The sequence below is a fragment of the Pipistrellus hanaki genome (assembly GCF_964339955.1).
Source record: "Pipistrellus hanaki genome assembly, chromosome: 4".
Taxonomy (NCBI): Eukaryota; Metazoa; Chordata; class Mammalia; order Chiroptera; family Vespertilionidae; genus Pipistrellus; species Pipistrellus hanaki.
Genome location: NC_140506.1, coordinates 88,897,054 through 88,921,583, shown reverse-complemented (window position 1 = coordinate 88,921,583; position 24,530 = coordinate 88,897,054). Strand labels below are relative to the sequence as shown.

The window sequence follows — 24,530 nt, the reverse complement described above, 5'->3', positions numbered from 1 at the left end:
GAATTGTGCTGAGGCACAAAAAAGGTCGTGTATGAAGAACACGTAGCTCAGAGCCTGTCAGTGTTCAACAGATACAAATCATGGTTTGCATGACTTGTATTTGTGGAGACACATGTAGAGCATGAGAAAGTTAGTGCCCAAGAGAAAAAGAACCAGAGAGATTATATACCTAGGTTGCTGTTAATCAGAAGCAAAATCAAAAGGCATGTAGGTCTCAAAGAATGGTTCTACACTAAAAAGCAGTAAGATTTCTAGGAACTAAGATGATGATGACAATACTAATTATACAATTCGCATCATGCTAAATTTCTGTCAAAGCCTTGGCAAACCACTCTGACTCCAACAGCAATGGGCCTCAGCAGTGCAGGTTAGCATGACTGTTTTTGAGGACAGTTTTGTGACATGTACATTCTTTTTCACTCACTTCCATTTACAGGCATTTGTCCTAGAGATAAATGAACCTGTGAGCAAAGATCCACATGTGTGACTCAGTGGCTGAGCCTGACCCGTGAGGCAAGAGATCAGGGTTTGATTCCCAGTCAAGTCACATGCCTGGGCTGTGATCTCCAGTGATTCTCTCATCATTGATCTCTCTCTCTCAAATCAATAAAAAACAATTTTTTAAAAAATGTTTTAAAGTATCATTGTTTTGATGTTCAACCAAAGAGACAGGTTAACCATCTGGTTTACTCATACAATATAACTGTATTCTCCCTGCAAAAAATAATATAGATCTATTTTTACTGATTGAAAGCTGGTTTTGATATAGCACTGAGTAAGTTACAGGACAGTGAAAAGCCAGGAAAACTCCAGGGCAAGAGGAATAGGGACCCATGCCCAGCTCAAATCAGGACCCGGGTAAAAGACAGAGACTTTGACAGCAGCTGTCCTCTCACTACAATAAGACTTGTTTGAGTTGTCTTGTACCCATGGTGTGGGGAAGTGGGTTTTTGATATCTAAATCCAGCTTACTACCAGGAATGCTCAGGGCCTACTCAAGAAGACAAATAATCCTTTCTACTAATAGTTACACAGTAAAATAAGATTGTTTTAAAGTAATAAATTTGACAGTAAAATAGTAGACAAGTTTTCGGGCTAATTTAAATTGGCTAATTAAAACAAACGAATATTCTAGAAAAATTGCACTGGACAAAAAGCTGTTCCTAAAGTGTTAACTAAAATTTTTATTGGTAGTTCATCTCATGATAAAATTTCACAACAGGAAATGAACTTAAAGCAGTCATATTATAGTACAAAAAATTAAAATTTAAAAGCTGCCAAGACTGGTTTGGCTCAATGGATAGAGCATCGGCTTGGGGACTGAAGGGTCCCGGGTTCGATTCCAGTCAAGGGCATGTACCTTGGTTGTGGGCATATCCCCGGTAGGGGGTGTGCAAGAGGCAGCTGATCGATGACTCTCTCTCATCGATGTTTCTAACTCTCTAGCTCTCTCCCTTCTTCTCTGTACAAAATCAATAAAAATATATTTTAAAAAAATAATAAAAAAATAAAAGCTATCAAAACTACATTATAGAATTTTCAGAAGCCTCCTAACATTTAAATCAGAAAAGGGGGAAAGTAGAAGAATATCACCTAAGGAAAATATCCTGTAAGTAAATTACATCTAGAAAATTTGTATGTTAGAAAATTAATTGTAATGCTAACAGCAAGACGCCCATGGAAAACACACATGGTGTCAAAACAAGCCAGAGGAAAATCATTTGGGCAAAAAATGAAAAAGGATCCCAAGTCAAATTTATAGAAAATATTCCTTTATTAACTTTTGGTCGAGAATATGTTTGTATATTTTCAGAAAACAATCTGAGACCATGTGGATTCCGGCAACAAAGAGGAATTGACAGGACTACTCCAGCCATGAAGACAAGACAGAAGAGAAGCAGTCCAGAGATGGAAGATGCTGACGACGCCTTGCCATAATAATAGTCAGCAGCTGTGTATCACTGCAGGTTGCCCAGGACCAAACCAGAGAGTGTCAGACCTGTATTACTACCATTTGTCCACCATCCAGAACTGAAATATCATTGCTGACATATACACATAAGGAACTGTTTGACATTGAAATTGGGTCTCAAAAGAACTGTTGGCCCAGAAAGAAACTCACTACAGACTGATTCATTTGCCTCTCAGCATAACCATTATGGCTTGTCTCATTTTCCATTCTTATTACTCCAGTAGGACATGATCTCACTCATCTAGGGGAAATGGTGAACAACATAGACTGATGAACAAGAACATTCCCAGAGATAAGGAGCTATGAGTCAGACTGTTGGACCTCAAAGGGAAGGTAGAATAAAAGGGAGAGATCAACCAAAGGACTTGTGTGCATACATATGAGCCTAACCAGAGGCCAAGGACAATAAGGGGTTGGGGGCATGACTGGGGGATTGAATGGGAGGTTGAGGACAAATATGTGATACCTTAATGAATAAAGAAATAAAATAATATAAAAAAGAGGAATAGGGAAACTGAGACAGGAAAGTTAAAACAAGGCCAAACAATGTGGCAATTTGCAGCCAACTTGTAAATAACAAGCCATTATCTTCCCCAAACCAAGGACATCCCTAACTCCTGCATTGAGCGCAAATGGTTAAAAGCCTCCTTAACAAGAGAATGTAAGAAAGGAGGGGGAATGGGGAAATGGAAATAAAAAGAAAAAGAAAAAAGGAAAAAAGCAGTTTTATTCTCTAAGCAGAAAAGCCAGCAGTTTTGAGGGTTGGCAAGATTAAATTGCCAGGTGCTTCTTAAGAATTCTGGGAAGGCCACAACAAAGTAAAAAGGGACCTTGAGAATTAACCTGTTCCAAGATATTCAACAAAGGAATTTTGAAACCTATAGACAGGAGGGTGTATAACTCCTTGGACCCTGAACTCACTCCTGGGATTAGCTGAGAGCCCACCTGCACGTGGTAGGCCAGATGATAGATTTGCTTGCCATGCTTCTTTAATAAATTTGATTGCTTTAATTATGTTAATAAATTGGCTTTATCACAACACAATCAGGGTCTCTCATTTAAATTCATTCATATGGACCTGGCCAGTTTGGCTAAATTGATAGAGTGTCAACCTGCAGGTCCAGGGTTTGATTCCGGTCAAGGCCATATGCCTGGGTTGTAGGCTCGATCCCTAGTGAGGGACATCCAGGAGGCAACCGATCAATGATTCTCTCTCATCATTGATATTTCTACCTCTCTCCCTCTCCCTTCCTCTCTGAAATAAATAAAATTATTAAAAAAATAAATTCATTCATGTGAAAAGACAATCACAGAGGGTATGGACAGCCCTCTTCCTTCAACTCAGGGGGCTGTCTGTTAGAAGTACCGGTAACAGATAGCATATAAAGGTAGTATGTGTATTGTGATTCTACTTTAAAAGTGTGTTTTTACATATACAGTTGACCCTTGAACAATGAGTCTGAACTGTGAGGGTCCACTTAAACAGATTTCCCCCCCAATAAACTGTAAAATTATTTGTTTCTTCCTTATGATTTTCTTAACCGTTTTTCTCTAGATTACTTTATTATAAGAATACAGCATATATTCAGTATACGCCCTAGCCGGTATGGCTCAGTATGGCATTGTCCTGTGTACCAAAGGGTTGCAGATTTGATCCCAGTCAGGGCACCTGCCCAGGTTGTGGGCTCAGTCTCTGGGGGACATGCAGGAGGCAGCTGATCGATACTGCGCTCTCACATTAAAGTTTCTCTTTCTTCCTCTCTGAAAGTCACTAAACTATTCTTTTAAAAGAAAAATAACACACACAAGATATGCTGACTGTTCATGTTCTGTTTCAATAGTAGGCTATTAGTAGTTAAGTTTTGGGGGAGTCAAGAGTTATATGTAGATTTATGACTGTACGTAGGGGGTGGGGGGTTGACACCCCTAACCTCTGCATTGTTCAAGGCTTAATACCAAATGTTAAGAGTGCTTTTCTCTGCAGAGTGGGATTTTAGATGATTTCTTTATATATAAACACACACACTGAAACTTTTTATGTGCAGTTTCCAATTTTTCTAGTATGGTCAGCTCCTTTGACGTTCCTTCCTCAAAATGGCACTATAATTGTGCTAAGTGTATGTGTATTCCTCCTCAGTCCAGAAGAGTGACTTTTCCCACAGGAAAAGAAATGCTCCAAGGAGCACTGGCCATCTGCTCATTTTCCTCCCTTAAGATGGTGTGTGGTCTTCCCATTGCTTCCATGTGAGTTTGGAAGGATGATTTGTTCTCTGTACCAGCTCACTTCCCAGCGTTCCAGTAAAACTGAGGGTCTAGACCTGTTGTTGGACCATAAAGGCCATCCAAGGTAGTTCTAGCCTCAGAGATCCTACCTGGAGAGCCAACAGGTCACCTGGCAGACAAGAGCAGGTAAGAAAAACCCGAGACACACAATAAACCTGAGACTGATGAGATTACTGGGCTTGCCCAAGGCAGCTAGCTGGAGCCAGTGCCAGGCCTTCAACTTGTCATTCAGCCACCTCCTCCAGCCCTCAGGGCTGCCTCTCTGGCAAGATGGGACTCAGGAGCTTGGTTCTGTGTTCTGCTGTTGGCACAGAAGGAAGTACATGCAGACAGGAGAGGATGAGGAATAAAGGGTGGAAAAACAGATACAGCTGCACCCACCAGTGAACAAACAAATCATCTGCACCTGTTGGACAGGCAGAACTTGGTAACTAAAAGACGGACTAATTTTAGAATTGCAATGAGTCTAAAGAGCATTACTTAGGCAATCAAAACAACCCCAAAAAGAAAAAATCCTTACCTTTGCCTTCAGGAAGTAGACACAACACGAACAGTCCTTGGATTGACTCTGTTTTCATCAGTTATCTGAGATTATGACATACCATTCTGACCCAGGAAAAAGTACAAGGCCTTTTAGTGCAGCCAAGCCACGTGGCTACTACACAGTCCCTGCCACCCAGTTGGAAGAGTCTTATTTCAGACACCAAAGCCTGTTGGCCTAGCTGGCCCAGGGGAGGAGCTCAGCCTGCAGCCAGGCCTTGCCCAAGTCCCTAGTCCACAGGGGAGAGCTAACCTCTACCCTCCCAAGAGAATGGCTTTGTCTTTCTGCCTTCACATGCTCAGAGCTCCTATATATATCTGAATATATTCTACAGCCTCCTCATTCCTCTCAGTTCATTGAGGGCCCTTTCTCTGCATCATTTCAATTCCTAATTTTACAGGGCAATCTCAATTCTTTTTTTTTAAATTTTTAATATTTACATTCTTTATTATTATTTTTGTTAATTCTCACCTGAGGATTTTTTCTTTCTTTCTTTTTTTAGAGAGAGTGGAAGGGAGGGGGAGAGAGTGAGAGAAACATCTATGTGAGAGAGACACATTGATTGGTTGCCTCCCACACGCATCCCAGCCAGTGCCAGGGATCAGGGATCGAGCCTGCAACAGAGGTATGTACCCTTGACTGGCATCCAACCCAGGACCCTTCAGTGTGTGGCTGATGCTCTATCCACTGAGCCAAATAAGCTAGGGCTAATCTCAATTCTTTTAAATAAAGTACTGCTGGGTGAAGAATATTAGTTGTACGGTAGTAACTTTAGTGGCAGTGTGGCAAGCTTCAAGAGGTCACCTGGATGGAATCAGTCAAAAGAAAAAAGCCCCAGAACTAGTGGACATGTAGCATATAATTATTCCTGGCATGAGATTTCATAATTGCATATGGTCGGCTGTTACCATAAACATCCTTTTAAAGGGAACACAGTAAGAAGTCATGTGACAGGACCAACGAAAAACAAAGCAAAGATGAGTAGGACAGTCCAGTGGACGTGCTCCAGTAGCCAGGGGTGCTCAGCAGGCCTGCACTGCCAATCACATGGGCTGGTGTCTGTAACAGGACATAAAGTCTACAAAGGTGAGAGGGAAGAGTGGGAACAAATCCAATCAGTATTTTAAATTATGTTTCAAGAAATAATTTATGAAAGCTGAACCAAATTCATATCACTCTAAAGGGACATCTGACCTGAAGAGTCTACCCCTGGCCATTGGAATAGAACTATTTTGGATCTTCTCCTTGGAAAAATGGGAGCTCACATTATATTTGGCCATGTGTATATTGCTCTATGAGTCATACATCAGACCACCTTTCAGGCTGAAAACGTCGTTAGAAATCACCAAGTCCAATTCTCAGCTGCCATTCATTTAGTCTTCAAACACTTACTAAGCCCCTCCAAAGGCAGGACCAGGCACAGTGCTGAAATGACAGTGGGCAAGGCAAGCGCCCTCCAGCTGCTCCGTGGCTACAAGAGGCCCTGACTCATGCCCAATGCCCCTTCAGCCACACCTATCTCTGCCTTGTCTCTTTTTTCACACATTCACTAAAGCGTTTTTCAAAAATCATTAAGCAGGATTTTACACTCCCAACAAAGTTCTTTGCACAGTGTTATTCCATTGTGTGTTTACATGGGTTTCATGCACCCAGAACAAGAGAGAAAAAAAACACTGAAATGATCTGACCAGTCCTGATTTTATCTCAGAGAGGACAGGGCTCAGATGGGGAAAGGAACCAAGGTGTGCACACGCTGTCTCCTCAAGGGAGATTTCAGTGCCTCTGAGCTCAAAGGCCACTCAAGGACTTGATGAGATAGGACCAACCGACTTTAGAACCTAACTACTGAATATTCAGTTGGGAATTAACTCTGTATTCAAAACTGTACTTCCCACACTTGGAGCGAGGAGCACGGACAGGCCATGGTCCCTACACCTTGGGACTCCACCACATCTGCCTTAATGGGCCTTCCACGGGGGAGGGGCTGTAAAACACAGGCATAGGTCAGGTACGGATGCTCGGATGCTCGAGGGGAAGGAGTGCTGTGGCCTGCTGTTTTAAGGAGGGAACATTCAGGCAGATGGGACAGAGGTGAGGAGCAAGCCTGTGTGAAGCTGTGGAAGAGAGGCTAAGTTCAGCCCGGGGGCTGGGCAGAGTGGATGCCAGGAGAATGTGAGGAGCTGATGGAGGGAGGCTTATCGGGTGAGGAATGGAAAATAATTGACCTTGCCTGGAGGGTAGAAAGTTGCTACTAACCCCTCCTGGACCTGAAGGCCAAATCAACAGTCTGGGGTAGTTAAGGCTGAAGGCCAAATCAGCAGGCTGGGTTAGTCAAGGCTAAAAGAACAGGACAAACCAAGAAGGGAGATTAGGCCATCTGGCCGATGCATGCAACCATAGAAACGACCTCCACCCCCCTTTTTGAAATGTATATAAAAAGCTGGATTTGTAACTGCTTGCTGCTGTTTTTTTGCCTGCCTGCTCCATCCAGGCGGCGGCAGCCCAGATTCGAATCTGTAATAAAATTTGTTATTTGACTCCGCAATTGGCTATTTGGAATTGTTTCCCGGGTAGGGGTCTCTGCCTCTTGGGTGGTCTCTGCTCCATTCAACAGTGGGCGCTCGGGGAGATGTGCCAGGTCCTCAGCTACTGAAGGACATCCATCTTTACTCCGAATGAGATAAGGGCCTGAGAAATCGGGTTGTCCCAGGGCTCCCCGCATCCTGCACTGTGCCTAGTGTTCTAACATGAGTCCCTAACAGTCCTGAAACCAATAGGTGGCTGCTGGAGGTGGGGAAGCTTCCTAGACGGTAGCTTCCCTTTGGCCAGTTTGAACGGGGCTACACTTGGGGGAAGTGGGTCACAGCATGGCCTTCGGGCTCCCCAGGCAAACATACATGTAACCTGACCTGTCCGCACTGGACAGATACGTAGCCTGAACCGCAGGCAGCACAGCATATGGAGGAGGGGGCATGGGTTGAGCACTGACTGATGGCCACATGGTCACGTGAGGCCTTCTATCTGCAGAAGCACAGAATTCTATTTCTAAAATAAACCAGTTTTATTCAGCAGAGCCTTCACTACCCAAGGTGTTTGTTTTTCTTTTTCTTTTTTTCCTTTCAATTGACTACCTACTTGAAAAGACTTAAGATTCCTGACATTCCATGGAGGTAACTCACCTGTGGTCCCCACCCTCAGGTTGCCACTTTAAAAGAACTTACAAAGATGCTCAGCAAAACCCCAATGAGAATCTGTGATGGCAGGTGCTCCAGGTGACACGGGGTGGCTTGTGAGTGGGGCACTGAGGAGGCCTCAGGGACTCGGTGGGTCCTACTTAGCCTGTGTTGGAAGGCAGACAGAGGCTCCATGCCTGGGCCAACAGAGTCACTTAGAACGGGGGTGGGGGAGTGGGGGGTGTAAGGGAGTTATGGTCAGGGACCCAGCCTCCTCAGCCAGATTGGCAGCTCCTGGAGGGCAGGGGTAGTATTTGGGGCCAGTCCCTCCACAGCCCCAGGTAGCACAACACCGGGAACACAGCCTGGTGCTCCTGGGCAGGAGCTCTCTTCCCCATCTCTGAGCCCCGTTTCAGTTATCACTACTCCCGTCACCACGATGCGTATCTGTGGCCTTCCAGACTTTTCTCTGCACCTTAATCCTTGACCCGTCAGCAAGTATTATTAATGTCATGGTTCAAAAAGCTCTCAGATCCACTATCTCATCTACTGGTCAGGTGAAAGGAGGGAAGTCTGGACTTGGCCTCTCTCCACCACACTGCACTCCAGCCTCCCTAGATGGCAGCTTGCTCTCCTCCAAACTAAATCCCTCTGCCCCCATCAGTGGACCCCTCCCCAGATCATTCCCTCAGCCTCCCAACACTCTCCCACCCTCCCAGCCAACCTGACCCTTTCCTGTGATTCTCTGCCAGGAAGGAAATCTCATCCCTCACTCTTCCCCATCAGAAAACACTGGGCCTCTCCCACTTGTATCAGCACATGGCACCTTGTTGTTAAATAAGCAAATCTGTGAGGATTGGGGTTAATTTAAATTAACTAGGGTTCCCATGCTATTATGTCTAATCCAAATGCCCACTCCCCATAGTCTCTGGGCCAGAACAGAGCCTCAGCGGAGATGCAGTCCATGCTCTGGATGAAAGTGCTTTTGTGTATGGCCAAGCATTCAGACAAGGAAAAAGAACACACCCTTTCTTGAGTCACAGTCAATTCCATGGAGCAGTTTTCACAATGGGGCTGGGAGAGCACACATTTCCCACGGCCCCTCTGTTTCAGGAGAGCGGGGTCTGGAGCCCGGCTCTCCATTATTCAGCAGCCTCGGGCAGGCCAGTCAGTAGCTTGGCTGCTTCGTGCCAGTGCTGCCTCCCGTGGCCACTGTGCTGACTACCCAGGAGAACGCTCACCAAGGGCGCACTCTGCAAATGAAATGCCATTCCCTGCCGTTCCCCCAACCTGTACATTGTAAGGCTACTGCTCTCAACGCTGATTAAAAGTAGGACAGCCAGGTTTCACTTCTTCCTGAATTAGTAAGGGGTTAGGACGTCCTCAGACCCCACCCAGGGAAAGCGCTCCCTGCTTCTTCCTCCCCTGGCCTCCCATTCTCCTTGGAGGAAAAACGCAGACACTGGAATAGATCTGAATTCAGACCGAATCAACACTTACTGAACACGTTACGTATCTAGCATGTTCACAGGTTTTACTAGACCCTCATGACACCTCCTTGTGGTAAAAATAGATGGTGCTGGGTCACCCATCAGACATGCCTGCAGGAGCTCATAGCGCCCACAGACCAGGAACACCAGAATGGTGCTGAGAAACGTCTTCTGGAAAAACTGATGCCTCCAAAACCACATCATAACTGCTTCCATGGAAAGAATCAGAATGTCACTGACTTCCTTACCCTGCAATGCATGGTTTTGTCCTGGGCCTAACATTAGGGGACACTAGTCTTTTCAGCTCACATAGGGGACACAGGTCTTCATCTGGCCTGGGTGCTGCTTTGCACCTATTATAGATGTAGCAATGAGACTCTGGGAGGGCAAATGCCTGTCACACAGCTTGGCAGTGACAGAAAGGCCTCCAGCGTGGCCTGCCAAATCTGGGCATTTCTGGCCCCAGACCCCACCATTATCACCAGAGCCTGCTGACTCACAGAGTAGTGGGAAGGGGATGGGTCTGCAGGCTCAAGAGTGACCTACCTCTGTATCCCTAGGTGGGTGGCCCTCTCAGGAGGAGGGGTTCTGACCCACGGTTCATCGCAGCACCCCCTCTCTTTACAGCACTAAATTGTAATGCAGGGAGTTGTTGTCCCAGGAATTCTCTGGGAGAGTCCTGATTGTGTAAAGATGAGGAAACAGAATCCCTTTGTGAGGTCCTAGAAACCAGCCATTCTATGAATTTCATTTCCAAATCCTCTCATGGGGGCACAATAAATGGCTGGCCTGGCTCTCCTTTCTCCTCCCACTAAGGACCAACATTTTCTTTTCTTTCCTTTAAAAAAAATATATTTTATTGATTTTTAGAGAGGAAGGGAGAGGGATAGAGTTAGAAATATTGATGAGATGAGAGAGAAACATGGACCAGCTGCCTCCTGCACATCCCCTACTGGGGGTGTGCCCGCAACCAAGGTACATGCCCTTGACTGGAATCGAACCTGGGACCATTCAGCCTGCAGGTGGATGCTCTATCCACTGAGCCAAACCAGTTAGGACAGAACCAACATTTTCTGTAGGAGTTCCCAGTGCTTGCAGCCTTCTCCACAGCAAGACTTCATTCCTCCACGTAAGGACAGAAACATTAATATAAGATGCCATGACTTTAACAGCCGCACTTCTCTGTGTCTTCTAAGAGTAAAAATATGCTTCTGAAAGCGGAGGAGAATTTTCTCAGGACCTGTCTCTTCTCTCCCTCTCAGACAATTAAAGAGGGTTAGGGTTGGTGTCTGTGGCAATGGAACAAAGTACCTGGGCCCAAGGGACTCAAAGCTCATCAACCGGACTGCGCAGCCCTGTTCCCTAGAGCTTTAGAAAACACCGGTTCTAACTGGGCCAGCTTATAGTGTAAAGAGCAGAAACAGAGGATGGAAGCCGATTACATCAATCCATTACTGCTAACATGATCTGCTAGGGCCATCAGGGCACATTCCATTAGCTCCCCTTCAAAACAGGTTTGGTCCCTTAAGTATTATTCTGTCACATAATCCAAGTGTATACTCTTCAGGCGATTTAAAATCGCCATTTTAAAAACTTTGTAAGAATAAAAAAAAAAAAGAACATACACACAAAAAAATAAAAATAAATAAATAAAATCTTTGTAAGAGCCATGTAAAACTCTTACCTGGCCCTAGTGGGTTTGGCCCAGTGAATACAGCAATTGCCTGGGGAATGAAAGGTCCCTGAATTCTGGTCAAGGGCATATGCCAGGGTTACAGGCTTCACCCCCAGTAGGGGGCATGCAGTAGGCAGCCAATCAATGATTCTCTCTCATTATTGATGTTTCTCTCTCTCCCTTCCTTTCTGAAATCAATAAAAAAAATATTTACTATAAATAAATAAATAAAAAAATTTAAAAAGGTTCCCATCCCTGGACTTGGGTAAAGACATTAAAACAAAGAACAAAAACAGAAAAACTCTTTTCCTGGTTTCAGAGGCCCATCCATGGAAAAACCTCCAGCTCCTCAGGGATGGGAGACAAGACAGATTTTCAAATACCCAGGGCTTATGCAAATTCCAAGACTGTACTTAATTATAAGCATGATTATTTGGGAGGAAACTAAGACTGTTTACAACTTGGAAATAAGATGGACTTTGGGATGGTTAGATTTATGATAAAAACATGGTCAAGCCGAAACCGGTTTGGCTCAATGGATAGAGCGTCGGCTTGGGGATTGAAAGGTCCCGGGTTCGATTCCGGTCAAGGGCATGTACCTTGGTTACGGGCATATCCCCAGTAGGGGGTATGCAAGAGGCAGCTGATCGATGACTCTCTCTCATCAATGTTTCTAACTCTCTATCTCTCTCCCTTACTCTCTGTACAAAATCAATAAAATATATTAAAAAGACAAAAAACAAAAACATGGTCAAGTGTTATACATTCTAGATGGTGTCCTATGGGTATTCACTGTAAAATTTCTTCAATTTTTCTATATGTTTGAAATGTTTCATAATTAAATGTGCAGAGAGCAAGGCAAAGCTGGCATACCTCTCCTTACCCAACTCTTAGGTCAGCCCTGAGGGAAGAAACAATGTACCCAAACACACAGAATACACACACAATTGGTATTATTCTCCATTCTCCTCACTCTAGGACAGAGGTTCTCGGCCTCGGGTGTGCCTGAGGACTACCTGGGGAGCTTATCCCATAACTGCTGAGTCTGAACCTCTAGGAGTGGGTCCCAGGAATTGTCCCTTTCAACAAGGGCCCCGGTGATTCTGATGCGGAGGATCTTAGGCCCAGGCTTGGAGAAACGAACAGCTGCTTGCTCTTTACCTGACACCTGTTGAGAGGCCTCCTGGGAACAGAGGAAAACTGAAACACACACACAAGTGCCTAACCCTGAGCTCACATGACCCGTGAGTTCAACTGTACCAAAATCCTAGATGGCATGAAGCTGGGCCCAAAGCCATGCCAGGTCACTGTCTCCCAAAACAGGTCCAGGCGCGTGCAAGCCTAGAGTGGCTGCAGGGATTCAATGATGTTGGTGAGCCAAGGCGCAAGCGAGGGAGATCAAGGTCACCAAGGAGCCCTGCAGGGACCTGCTCGTCCGTCCGTCCGTCGCCCGGACTGTCTTCACGATCCCCTTTCCTTGAGAAAACAGCCATCGCGGAAAACCGGACAGGCGTGGGATGTGAGAGCTTTGATAAACGGGACGCTGAGGAGCGGCCCAGCAGCCCCAGAGAGCCCCTGCGACCGCCCGCCCCGGCCTGGCTAAGCTGTCACCACAGCCCCGCGGGTGGCCACCAACCCTGCGATGGTACGACGTCAAAACCCCCGAGAACCGCTCTGGGTCGCATCCGCGTCCTGGAAGCAGGAGACGGACCCGCTGCGCCGACCCCTGGGGTCCCTTTACCTCGAGAGGCCGCGTGCCCAAGGCCGAGCAACACCGAGACAGGCCGCGTCCAGCGCTCAAAGGACGAGACCCTTAGCCCCGAAGGGATTACGCGCCCACAGCCCCTCGCCCGCCTAAAGGCCTCTGGGAGATGTAGTCCATCCGTGCGCCAGGGGTGCAATCTGCGCCCCTCGGTGACTACAGTGTCCGTCATACATCGCGCGGACGCTGCGGGCGCCGCCGGCGGCGAGGGGGCTCGGCTGCCCGAGGTCATCCCCTCCCCCCAAGGGGCGTGAGCGCCCGACCCTGTTCGCGGAGGGGCCGCGGGGGAAGCCGATTCTAGTCGCTGAGGCGACTCACCGTTTTCTTGGCACCAGCGGCGGCCGCAGCAGCAGGAACGGCCACTCTCACAGCTCGTCAGAAGGCAGGTAGGCTTTGGAGAAAGGCCCAGGCTGGTGGCATCATGAGAGGGGCGGGGCCATGAGGTCAGCGCGTGGGCGGGGCTGGGCGACACCTGCCAAGCCCTGGGAAGGGCTTATTGAAACACAGCACATGCTAGTGTCTAGTGAGAGTGACTGGAATGTAGGGGATGGACCCCATTACCTCTCTTTCCTGTCTCCCGCCTGCATTTCAGTTCGGGCGCTATACATTCTGTAGATATGCATAGAGTGGGGAAGATTTTTGTTGCCTGGTGTGCACTTTCCCAGCTAAGATTCACAAGGTAACACTCTTAACTTGCTGTTCAAGCTCTCCTACTAGAAGCAAGTGTCCTTTTTGTTTATGTGTAGTGTAATGTTTTTTCTCATGCTTATGCATTTTGGTTGGTGGTTTTGCTGTTTCAAATGGTTCCCATCCCGCCCTAGCTGGTTTGGTTCAGTGGGTAGAGCGTCAGCCTGCAGACCAAAGGGCCCCAGGTTTGATCCTGTCAAGGGCACCTTACCTATCAATACATTGCTTGCAGGCTCCTCCCGGGCCAGGCATGTGCAGGATGTAACAAATCTATGTGTTTCTCTCACATTGATATTTCTCTCTGTCTTTCCCTCTCTCTTCCACTCTCTCTAAAAATCAATGGAAAAATCAAGTGAGGGTTTAAAAATATTAATAATAATTAAATGGCTCCTGTCCAGGCCAGGTAGCTGAATTGGGTGGAGCGTCCTCCCTACACTAAAAGATTGAGGGTTCAATCCCAGTCAGGGCCACACACCTAATTGAGGGTTCAATCCCTGGTCTGATATTAAACCAGCATCATTAAATAAGAACACTCTTAAAACATGGTTATGTATTGATCCATATACAATTGTGACCAGAATCTGGCAAGAACTTTACCCTGTATTTCTCCAGGAGCAGTGGTTCAATATCCTCTAATTCAGTGTTTGTGGCAAATTTATGGACCATAACCATTAATGAGACCAACTGTATTTGATTTGATTAACATTTTATTTTATTTTTAAAATATATTTTATTGATTTTTTACAGAGAGGAAGAGAGAGGGACAGAGAGCTAGAAACATCGATGAGAGAGAAACATCAATCAGCTGCCTCCTGCACACCCCCGCAACCCAGATAAATGCCCTTGACCTGAATTGAACCCGAGATCCTTCAGTCCGCAGGCTGAGGCTATATTCACTGAGTCAAACCAGTTTTGTCTTGATTTGATTTGATTAACATTTTAAAGAATCATTCTGATTGCTGTGTTGAGAATGGTTTCTTTAGACCAAAAGAAGCAGTTAGAAAACGGGGAGACCAGCAAATATGTAATTTAATTTTTTTCTATTAGCCGTGTTTTAAAAGTAAAAAGAAACAGGTGAGTTTAATATATTTAATTTAACCCAACATATACATATTTTAACATTTAATCAATATTTAAAGAAAAATCAGCCCTAGCTGGTTTGGCTCAGTGGCTAGAGAGTGGCCTGAGAACTGAAGGGTCCTGGGTTCTATTCCAGTCAAGGGCACATGCCTGAGTTGCAAGCTCAATCCTCAGTAGGGGGTGTATAGGGCCTGCCGAGCAATGATGTCTCTTTCATCATTGATGTTTCTCTCTCTCCCTCCCTCCCTCTCTCTTCCTTTCTGAATTCAATAAAAATCAATTTTAAAAAAATCAGAGATATTTTACATTCTTTTGCCACACTAAGTCTTTGAAGTCCAATGTGTTTTTTATACTTACAGCACATCTCCTTAGCCACATATGGCTACCATATTGGACAGTGAAGGTATCTATAAAATAACTAGAGGCCCTGTGCACAAATCCCTGTAGGATCAGGCCTAAACGGGCAGTTGGACATCCCTCGAGGGGTCTCAGATTAGAGAGGGTACAGGCTGGGCTGAGGGACACTGCCCCCACTTCCAGCTGTGCATGAATTTCATGCACTGGGCTTCTAGTATTGGATAAAATCATAATATGCTAATTAGACCAGACATCCTTCTGGACAATCTTCCAGACGAAGCCAGTGGTTGGAGGGAAGCCTGGGTCCTGGGTGCCAGAGGTAAACCAGTGCCAGCATCCAAGGGAAGGAAGGCCTACTCTTGAATGAATCTTGTGCATTAGGCCTCTAGTAGAATATATATTCCAGCCGAGACCGGTTTGGCTCAGTGGATAGAGCGTCGGCCTGTGGACTGAAGGGTCCCGGGTTCGATTCCGGTCAAGGGCATGTACCTTGGTTGCCAGCACATTCCCAGTAGGGGGTGTGCAGGAGGCAGCTGATCGATGATTCTCTCTCATCGATGTTTCTAACTCTCTATCCCCCTCTCTTCCTCTCTGTAAAAAATAAATAAAATACATTTTAAAAATATATATATATTCCATTGCTGTAAGGAATATATCTTCTATACCTTCCAAACAAGGTCTTGTTCTGGGAACATACAGGCTAGAATAAAACCCAGTCTCTGTTCTCAAAGTGAAAACGGGTCAGCTAGGGAGACTAATATAATAGCTTGTGCTGAAAACTTCAAAACAAAGTGCTTTGAGAAGTTGAGTGGGGTGTACCCAAAGGAGGGCGGCTTCAGAGAGAAGAGAGACACTGAAGTTGGGACTTTATGAATGTGTAAGAATTCTGTGGATAAGGGCACTCCAAGGAGCGAGAACTGCTTTTGCAGAGTCACAGAGTTATGACATGCACAATGTCTCTGGGGAAATGAAAGCTGTTCCTTTGTGTGTGTGTGTGTGTGTGTGTGTGTGTGTGTGTGCACATGTGTGTCTGTGTGTGTGTGTGTGTGTGTGTGGTTTGGATAGCACAATGCCCCGGAAACAGTGCATTATTATTTTTAAAATTTTATCTTTATTGTTGAAAGTATTACAGATGTCCTCCTTTTTTTTTTCATTGACCCCCTGCACTGCATCCCCTGAAAACTGTTCTTTATGGCTGGATGGCAGAGTATGAAATGGGAGTGTAGAGGATGGGGAAAGAGGGTGAGAGTCTTATAGACCAGCCTATGAATTATAGCATTTATCCCGTTTAGTAGTGATGGGGAATGTTGAGGCTTTTAAGCTGTAATATGACCAGATCTGTGTTTTAAGCAGAGCATTCAGGCAGTGTGAAGAGAGTGGAAAAAAGAGGCAAGAAGACCCATTAAGGAAGAGAAAGGACTCTAGGACAGATCCAGGAAAGAGAAGAGACTGAGAAGAGGGCCAGAGAAGAAGGGGAGCAAAGGGTAGTCCACAGTGTCCCATGCAGTAGAGTCAAGTAGAGCAGGACATGCGAACCCTACCATCCCAAAGGCTGGGTGAGAATTTGTTGACCCTCCAGAATTCACCAAATAGCAAAGTGTTTGGGAGCCAGTGAGAGCGTAAAATGTACTGAGATGGAGCTAGGTTCAAGTCTTTTTTTTTTTTTTTTTTATAAATATGTTTTATTGATTTTTTACAGAGAGGAAGGGAGAGGGATAGAGAGCCAGAAACATCGATGAGAGAGAAACATTGATCAGCTGCCTCTTGCACACACTCTACTGGGGATGTGCCCGCAACCAAGGTACATGTCCTTGACCGGAATCGAACCTGGGACCCTTCAGTCCGCAAGCCGATGCTCTATCCACTGAGCCAAACCGGTTTCACCTAGGTTCAAGTCTTGGGCGACATCACTGTATGGCCTTGTTAAAAAATACTTAAATTTTCTAACCACAAAATGGGAATAAAGATAATGCCAGCTTCGTAGGTTTGTTGTGAGGATGGAATGGCTGACTGCAGTTAGTTCATTTTACATGGTGCTTGGCATGGGCTGGCACTCATGGTTGTTTTACGATTAGTGTCTGCTATCCTTTGAGTGCTCTCAGCCTCAGTCTCCTCCCTTACAAAAAGAGCTGCCATCTCCTGCTTGCTGTTAATAGAAATCAAAGAATAAATGAGATGATAGAATTATATTTGCACTTAAAGTCAAATGTTCCCCAAAAGATTAGACGTGACTCATAAATTCTACTCCTAGGAATATGTCCAAGAGAGTGGAAACATGTATACACAGGAAATCCGCAACATTTGCTCATATTCATAGCACGAATGTTCACATTCACTAATGCCAAAGAAGTCAGAACACCCCATCAATTGTGGTTTATCCATACAATGGCGTATTATTCAGCCATAAAAAGGAATGAAGCTCTGACACTTGCTACAACGTATGATGAACCTTGGAAACATGATGCTCAGTGAAAGAAGCCAGGCACATAAAACCACGTGCTGTATGGTTCTATTGATATGAAATGTTCAGAATAGGCAAATCCATAGAGACAGGAAGATTAGTTGCTGCCTAGGCCTGGGGGAAGTAGGGGGATGACTGAGGGTTTTTCTTTTTGGGGTGATGAAAATGTTTTAAAATTGATTGTCATGATGTTTGCACAATTCTGTGAACATACTAAAATGGGTAAATGTGAATTATATTTATTTAAGCAGTTCGAAAAAAACAAAAAATAGGAGAGACTGTACCCAAAACAATTTGGATGAATCCAGACTCATAATGAATAAGGCAAGCAACTCTGTATAGAGGGGGTCTTATCCGTGTTATTTGCTGTAAAGCCTCATGGGGCCCATCTGAAGTGTCATTGGCAGTCTTGCTTTGTAACTGCTTGTATCCTGGAGAATGTTCACTTTCTGTAGTCACCTCCCTTCCACACAGACATGCACACGTGGCTCCTTCAATGTCACCTATCTACCCCCTGGCCTCCAAGACTCACACCTGTACCACAAAGCCTGGATTTTAACATAACTGGGTACTGGAGCACCTTAGACCCAGCACACCTTTAGTGACAGGCTTCTTTACACCTGGTGGCCCCTGCCACAGCGTCCTCCTGAGGCAGGATGGACACCCTCTGCCTACAATGGGGCTGGTCCACCAGGTCCCTGAGAGCTGTTTGCCTCCCAGGTTGTGCAGAAAACTGCCCAAAGGTCTTAGGTGGTTTGGCTCAGTGGATAGAGCATCAGCCTACATACTGAAGTCGATTCCAGTTAAGGGCTCATGCCCTGGTTGCGGGCTCGATCCCCAGTAGGGGGCATGCCAGAGGCAGCTCATCAATGATACTCTCTCATCATTGTGTTTCTATCTCTCTCTCTCTTCCTCTCTGAAATCAATAAAAATATATGAAGGAAGGGAAGGAGGGAGGAAGGGAGAAAAGGAAGAAGGGAAGGAGGGAAGAAAGAAGGGAAGGAGGGAGGGAGGAAGGGAGAGAGAGAGGGAGGGAGGGACGGAAGGAGGGAGGGAAGGAAGGAAGGAGGAACCGCCTATTGGTGGGGAAAGGTGGGCCCCCCCTCCATTCTCTCTACAACAAGTGCTATCTGCTGGCAAAACGATGGGACAGGGGACATGACAAATCCTTTTTGTTTGCCTTCCTGACTTGGAGTCCACATTACAGAGGGCTGGGGGTAGTGTTCATCCGTCTAGTTTAGTTCTCTTAGGCCAGAATTTAAATCAGGCCGGATTCTTACATTGAGACCTACAAGGAAAAGGACACGCATTCTCAGTATTGAGCTTGAAATTTTCACAAACCTCACTTATTAGTGCAACCAGCACCAGGTTAAGAAGACATAGAGTGTGACCATCCTCCCAGCAGCCTCCTCTGTACCCCTTCTAATCCCTGGCCTCCCACAAGGAGTCACTAGACCTGCTCCTACGAACAGATTTGTTTTGCTTGTTTTTGTATCTTCTGGTACAGGTTGGAGCCAGTTGGTACAGGTGTGCAGCTTTTGTAATGCAACGTTCCAGGTTACCAAAGGGGTTCTGTCCACTGGGACAGAGCCTGAGCATCATGAAGGGTAAGTCTCTCCTCCCACAATCCTCTGCCTCCTCCTTAGCCCTTTCCTTCGCCCCTTCCTTCCATCAGGCTGATTCATCATTGGCTTGAAAGCCTCAAACAAAATCATGCGATCATTTCAGGAGTTTCCGTTAATATCCCTGAGCGCTTACTTGCTGCCACGCACCAGGATAAGCACTTTACACACATTCCTCTCTTCATTCCCACTGGGAGCCTGCGCACTTTTACCTAACGCTGAATGGGGGGTGTAGCATGTTTAGAGTTGCAGAGCCAATGGCTGGCAGACCCCAGCTCTTGTGATTTGACTGAGGGTCTCTTTACTGCTCAGGTTGCTCTCCAAAGCTGATGTGAGGCAGCGCATACGAGGTGAGAGGAAGCTGTCATGCTCAGGCTGTTCTTTGCAGAAATCTGTCTTTACACCCAGCACAGGATAGGAAGGAAGCCCGCCAGCCCTGTGGAATCCACGTGTTGGGTCACTGATTTGCTTGAATTGCTGCAGATTCCCAAACCTTTGAAACAAAAAAACACTCTTCACAGAAGCGTACAATGTGATGCATATTCATTCACCCAGTGAGCTCACCAATGTGTCCCTTCCCAGCAGCTCTGCCTCATGCCATCTTCCAAGCAAGAGGTCACCCCAGAGTCACCACGCTCCTGACTTCTAGCAACAAAGATTAGTTTTCTCTCTTTTTTTAGTACTTTTTATAGAAATGGATTCATACAGGATGAGCTCTTCTGTAGATGGCTTCCTTTGCTCCGTTTTATAACTGTGGACATCAGCCATATTGTTACACTTGGTGTCAATATCAGTTCTCATTGCAGTATGACGATGCATTATGTGAATTTAGCACAGTTTGTCTGTTTTGCCATTCATGGACATCTGGGTAATTCCCAGATGGGAACTGCTGGATATTATGATATTGCTGTCACAGGCATTCTGGTGCAGGGTCTGACTATATTTCTGTTGGAGGTCCATCGAGGGGTGGAATGGCTGGGTCGTAGCATTTGCATATGTTTAGCCTTGTAGACCTAGCCACGTTGTTTCCCCAAAGTGCTTCCCCAATTTACACTCCACCAGCGCATTTGAGCGTTCTGCTGGTCACAGACTAACCAACACTCGGTATTGCCAGGCCTTCAAATTTTAGTGTTAAATGATTCTAAACAGAAACATGAATGATTTCAATGTTAACATCTATTTTGTAATATTTCTATCATGGCTCATGAGGCTTGACAACTCCTTTGCACCTATTATCCGTTTAGCAAACATTTACTGAGCCCCTACTATTTACTGGACTCTGTGTTCTGGTGCTAAAGAGACAGAGAAGAAGATAAAAGAGCTCTGCTCTGAAGGAGCTACAGGAACCCCTTTCGGTCTCAGTTCAGATGTCACCTCCACAGACACCTGAGCACCTGCCACCATCGTCTTTTGGCCTGCTTCCCTTTCTTCACAGCACGTAACATCATTTAAAGTACTTTATTTATCTGTTTGTTAATTGTTTAATGTCTTCATGAGGGCAGGATCTTGTCTGTTAGATATTCTCCAGTTCCCAGAACAATTTTTGGTACATAGTCAACATTCATTAACTCTTTGAGTGAACAAATGATTGAATAAGCGATAGGCAGGATGAGAACTGAGATCTTAGACTAAAGTACTGGCCATGCCACTTAATAGCTAGTAGTATGTGAGAGAGAAAAAAAGCAAAAAAAAACAAAAAACACCTGTGTGTGACCTTCATTAAACTGCTTATATTCTGATATTTATTTTCTCATCTATAAAATAATAGTAAGTGTTTGAACTAGCAGAAGAAAAAACTAGTGAGCTTGAAGTTAGATTGATAGAGATTATGCAATCTATAAAACAAAGAGGAAATAAACAGAGCCTCAGAGAAACATGGGACACCTTTGAATACACCAGTTTATGTGTAATGGGAATATCAGGAGATGAGAGAGAGATAGGAACAGAAGAAATATTCAAAGAAATAATGCTTGAAAATTCCCAAATATACTTAAAAAAAAAAACACACCATTAATTAACACAACTAAGAATCTCAACAAATTCCAAGTAGGAAAAATGCAGATTTCCACAGGCAGACAGATCATAATAAAAAGACAAGACAAGAACATCTTGAAAAGAGCAAGAGAAAAATGCCCTCTCACTACAAGGGAACCCAAGTAACATTAACAGCTAATTTATCATCAGAACAGTGGAGGCTAGAGGGCAGTGGAATAATATATTCAAATAGCTAAAAGAAAAGTCAGGGTAATCCCTCTCTTGTAGTATTATTGTTTGAGTTAAAGAAACTGTAAATGCAGTGTCTGACCACAGTGGATCTCTGAACACATTACTAGGGATCATACAGTATTATCTTCAAGTTCTTTTTAAAAAATCCCCACTTGAGGACACTTTCTCTTTTTTAGAGAGAGTGGAAGGGAGGGAGAGCAGGGAGAGAGAAACATCAATGTGAGAGGCACATCAATTGGTTGCCTCCCACATGCGCCCCGATGGGGGCAGGAAATGGAACCTCAATCCAGGAATGTGCCCTTGACCAGGAATCAAACCCACGAACCTTCAGTGCATGGGCCAACACTTTAACCACTGAGAACACTGGCCAGGGCTCTTCAAATTCTTTTGTGTTATTGAATCCACCCTATGTGAGTCTACAGGTGGAGCTCAATGTTTTATTGCAGAAGGTGAAAATCAGCCTTCTTATACTCATCCAGAAGTTTAGCTCAAAAAAAGCACATGTCTCTATTTGTGGTCCTTACCAGGAAAGAGGCTTTCTACAAATGACTCTGTTTTATTCATTCAATCATTTAGTATTTATTGAACACCTACTACATGTTTGCTATGAATGATTGCCAATAGAGAGAAGATATAATCTATCTACAGGAATTCACAGAGTAGTTGGAGTAATGGCACTAATCAAAAGGAAAGACATGCCGAAACCGGTTTGGCTCAATGGATAGAGCGTCAGCTTGGGGACTGAAGGATCCCGGGTTCGATTCCGGTCAAGGGCATGTACCTTGGTTGCAGGCACATCCCCAGAAGGGGGTGTGCAAGAGGCAGCTGATTGATGATTCTCATCGATGTTTCTAACTCTCTATCTCTCTCCCTTCCTCTCTGTACAAAATCAATAAAAAATATATTAAAAAAAAAAAGGAAAGACATGAGAAGTATTAAGATTCCAGAATAGGTAGTAGCATTTACCCTAATCAAGGATATGATGAAGGCTTTCCTTAGAAAGTGATGGCTAAGCTGAGATCTGAATGATGCATGGGAGTTTACTATATACACACACACACACACACACACACACACACACACACACACTAGAAACCCAGTGCACGAAATTCTTGCACGGGGGAGAGGGGAAGTCACCCTCTCCAATCTGGGACCCCTTGAGTAATGTCTGACTGCTGATTTAGGCCCGATCAGTCGGACATCCCTCTTGCAATCTGGGACTGCTGGCTCCTAACCACTCACCTGCCTGCCTGCTTGATCGCCCCTAACCACTAAGCTTGCCTGCCTGATTACCCCTAACCACCTCTGCCTGCCTGCCTGATGCCCCTAACCACTCTGCTCACCTGCCTACCTAATCATCCCTAACTTCTCTCCCCTGCTGACCTGATTGCACTAACTGCTTCCCTGCCAGCCTGATTTGCCCCCTAACTTCTCCCCTGCCAGCCTGCTTGCCCCTAACCTCCTCTGCCACCTTGGCTTTATCCAGAGGACGTCCAGTCTAATTAGCATATTACCTTTTTATTAGTATAGATATTGATTTCAGAGAGAAAGGGAAAGAGAGAGAGAGAGAGAGAGAGAGAGAGAGAGAGAGAGAAGAGAAGAGAAGAGAAGAGAAGAGAAGAGAAGAGAAGAGAAGAGAAGAGAAGAGAAGAGAAGAGAAGAGAAGAGAAGAGAAGAGAAAAGAAAAGAAAAGAGAAGAGAAGAGAAACATCAATGATGAGAATCATTGATTGGCTGCCTCCTGCATGCCCTTACTGGGGATTGAGCCTGCAACCCATGGTTGCTCTCAGAATTATATTCCTTGGTTAAGGAAACATTTTCTGATAAAGCCAACCTAATGGGTGTGGGGTGATATTGCATGGTGGTGTTAAGTTGCATTTTCCTAAAGACTAGTGATGCTGAGTATCTTTTCATGTACTTATTGGCCATTTGTAGACCTTCTTCAGAAAAATGTTTACTTAAGTCCTTTGCCCATTTTTTTTGTTTGCTTGTTCTTTTGTGTGTGTGTTAATTCTCACCCAAGGATAGTTTTCTCATTGATTTTTAGAGAGAGTGGAAAGGAGGGAGAGAGAGTGAAAAAGAAAAACATCGATGTGAGAAACACCAATTGGTTGCTTTTAGCATGTGCCTGACTAGGGCTGAGGATTGAACCTGCATATATTTTATATGCAAATATATATTCTGCAAATATATATTCCTCTATATATTTTAGAGAGGAAGGGATATATATATATATATATATATATATATATATATATATATATATATATCCCTTCCTCTCTAAAATCAATTAAAAATATTTTTTAAAAAGGTAGGATATTCTGACAGATGCTGCTACTTGGATGAACCTTGAAGACTTTATGCTAAGTGGGATAAGCCAGTCACAGAAAGAGAAATACTGTATGATTCCACTTATAATGAAGTACCTAAGTAGTCAAGTCAGAGAGACAGAAGGTAGAATGGTGGTTGCCAGGGGCTGGGGTGAGGATTGGGGAGTTGGTCAGAGGATTGAAAGAGCTCCTATGAATTGAGGTTAGAGGTAGGCTGAGCCATGCAGCATACAGACCACATCAACTGGTTTGTCTTATCCTAAGCAAAGGATGTCAGGGCTGGCAGTGGTCAAGAAGGGGTGTGGGTGGAATTGGGAGATATTTAGGAGGAAAAGTCTGATGAAGGGTGTGATATGAGTGATTGGGGGGAGGAAGATTGCTCTCAGATCCTTGGGAATCTTTCAGAGGCCCTGGAAGAGGTCTTGTTAAGGGAGCTGGGCAGTGCCCTGTCCAGGTCAGTACAAATGTAAACTAATATTTTCTGCCCTCTCCCCCTCACAAGAAGAAATTTGGGCACCTGCAGCCATTCCTCCCCTGAGACATACCCTCCTGGGTGGGTGAGCCTCAAGAGGCACAGCGAGTTCACGTTCTGATTTGCTATAACCTAGACACACATTGTCCTTCAGCACTGAGTTCTGTTGGTGTTTTCCTGACCGTGACATTTAGCAGCCTTACAAATGGGCACTTTGGACCAGTTGGGATTTTTTTGGTTACAGCAACAGGAACTTACTTTGGTTACCTAAGCAGAAAAGGACTTGATTTGAAGGTCATGGTTGCTCTCAGAATTATATTCCTTGGTTAAGGAACCCAGCTCAGGTTGGCACCAGAAAGCTGAGCCTGGGCCTGAGGTGCCAGGACAGCTTGCTTTGGA

General features: G+C 45.0%; 2 protein-coding genes across 7 annotated transcripts in view; one reads left to right on the top strand and one right to left on the bottom strand.

The window, feature by feature from the left end:
* CDIP1 (cell death inducing p53 target 1) overlaps positions 1-13,332 on the bottom strand; it is a 36,611-nt gene extending 23,279 nt beyond the window's left edge. The window contains exon 1 of one of the 3 annotated variants that reach the window (XM_084882525.1): positions 13,215-13,332. The gene's annotated coding sequence lies outside the window, so the exon portion shown is untranslated. Of the gene's footprint in view, positions 1-4,775; positions 4,939-12,875; positions 12,998-13,214 lie in introns of those variants that run through there. The other 2 variants (XM_084882524.1, XM_084882526.1) reach the window with 2 other exon arrangements.
* The window catches only part of LOC311621848 (uncharacterized protein C16orf96), a 67,013-nt gene continuing 55,650 nt past the window's right edge, over positions 13,168-24,530 (top strand). For 3 of the 4 annotated variants that reach the window (XM_084882271.1, XM_084882270.1, XM_084882268.1), the window contains exons 1-2: positions 13,168-13,282; positions 18,989-19,088. The gene's annotated coding sequence lies outside the window, so the exon portion shown is untranslated. The remainder of the gene's footprint in view (positions 13,283-18,988; positions 19,089-24,530) is intronic. The other variant, XM_084882269.1, reaches the window with a different exon arrangement.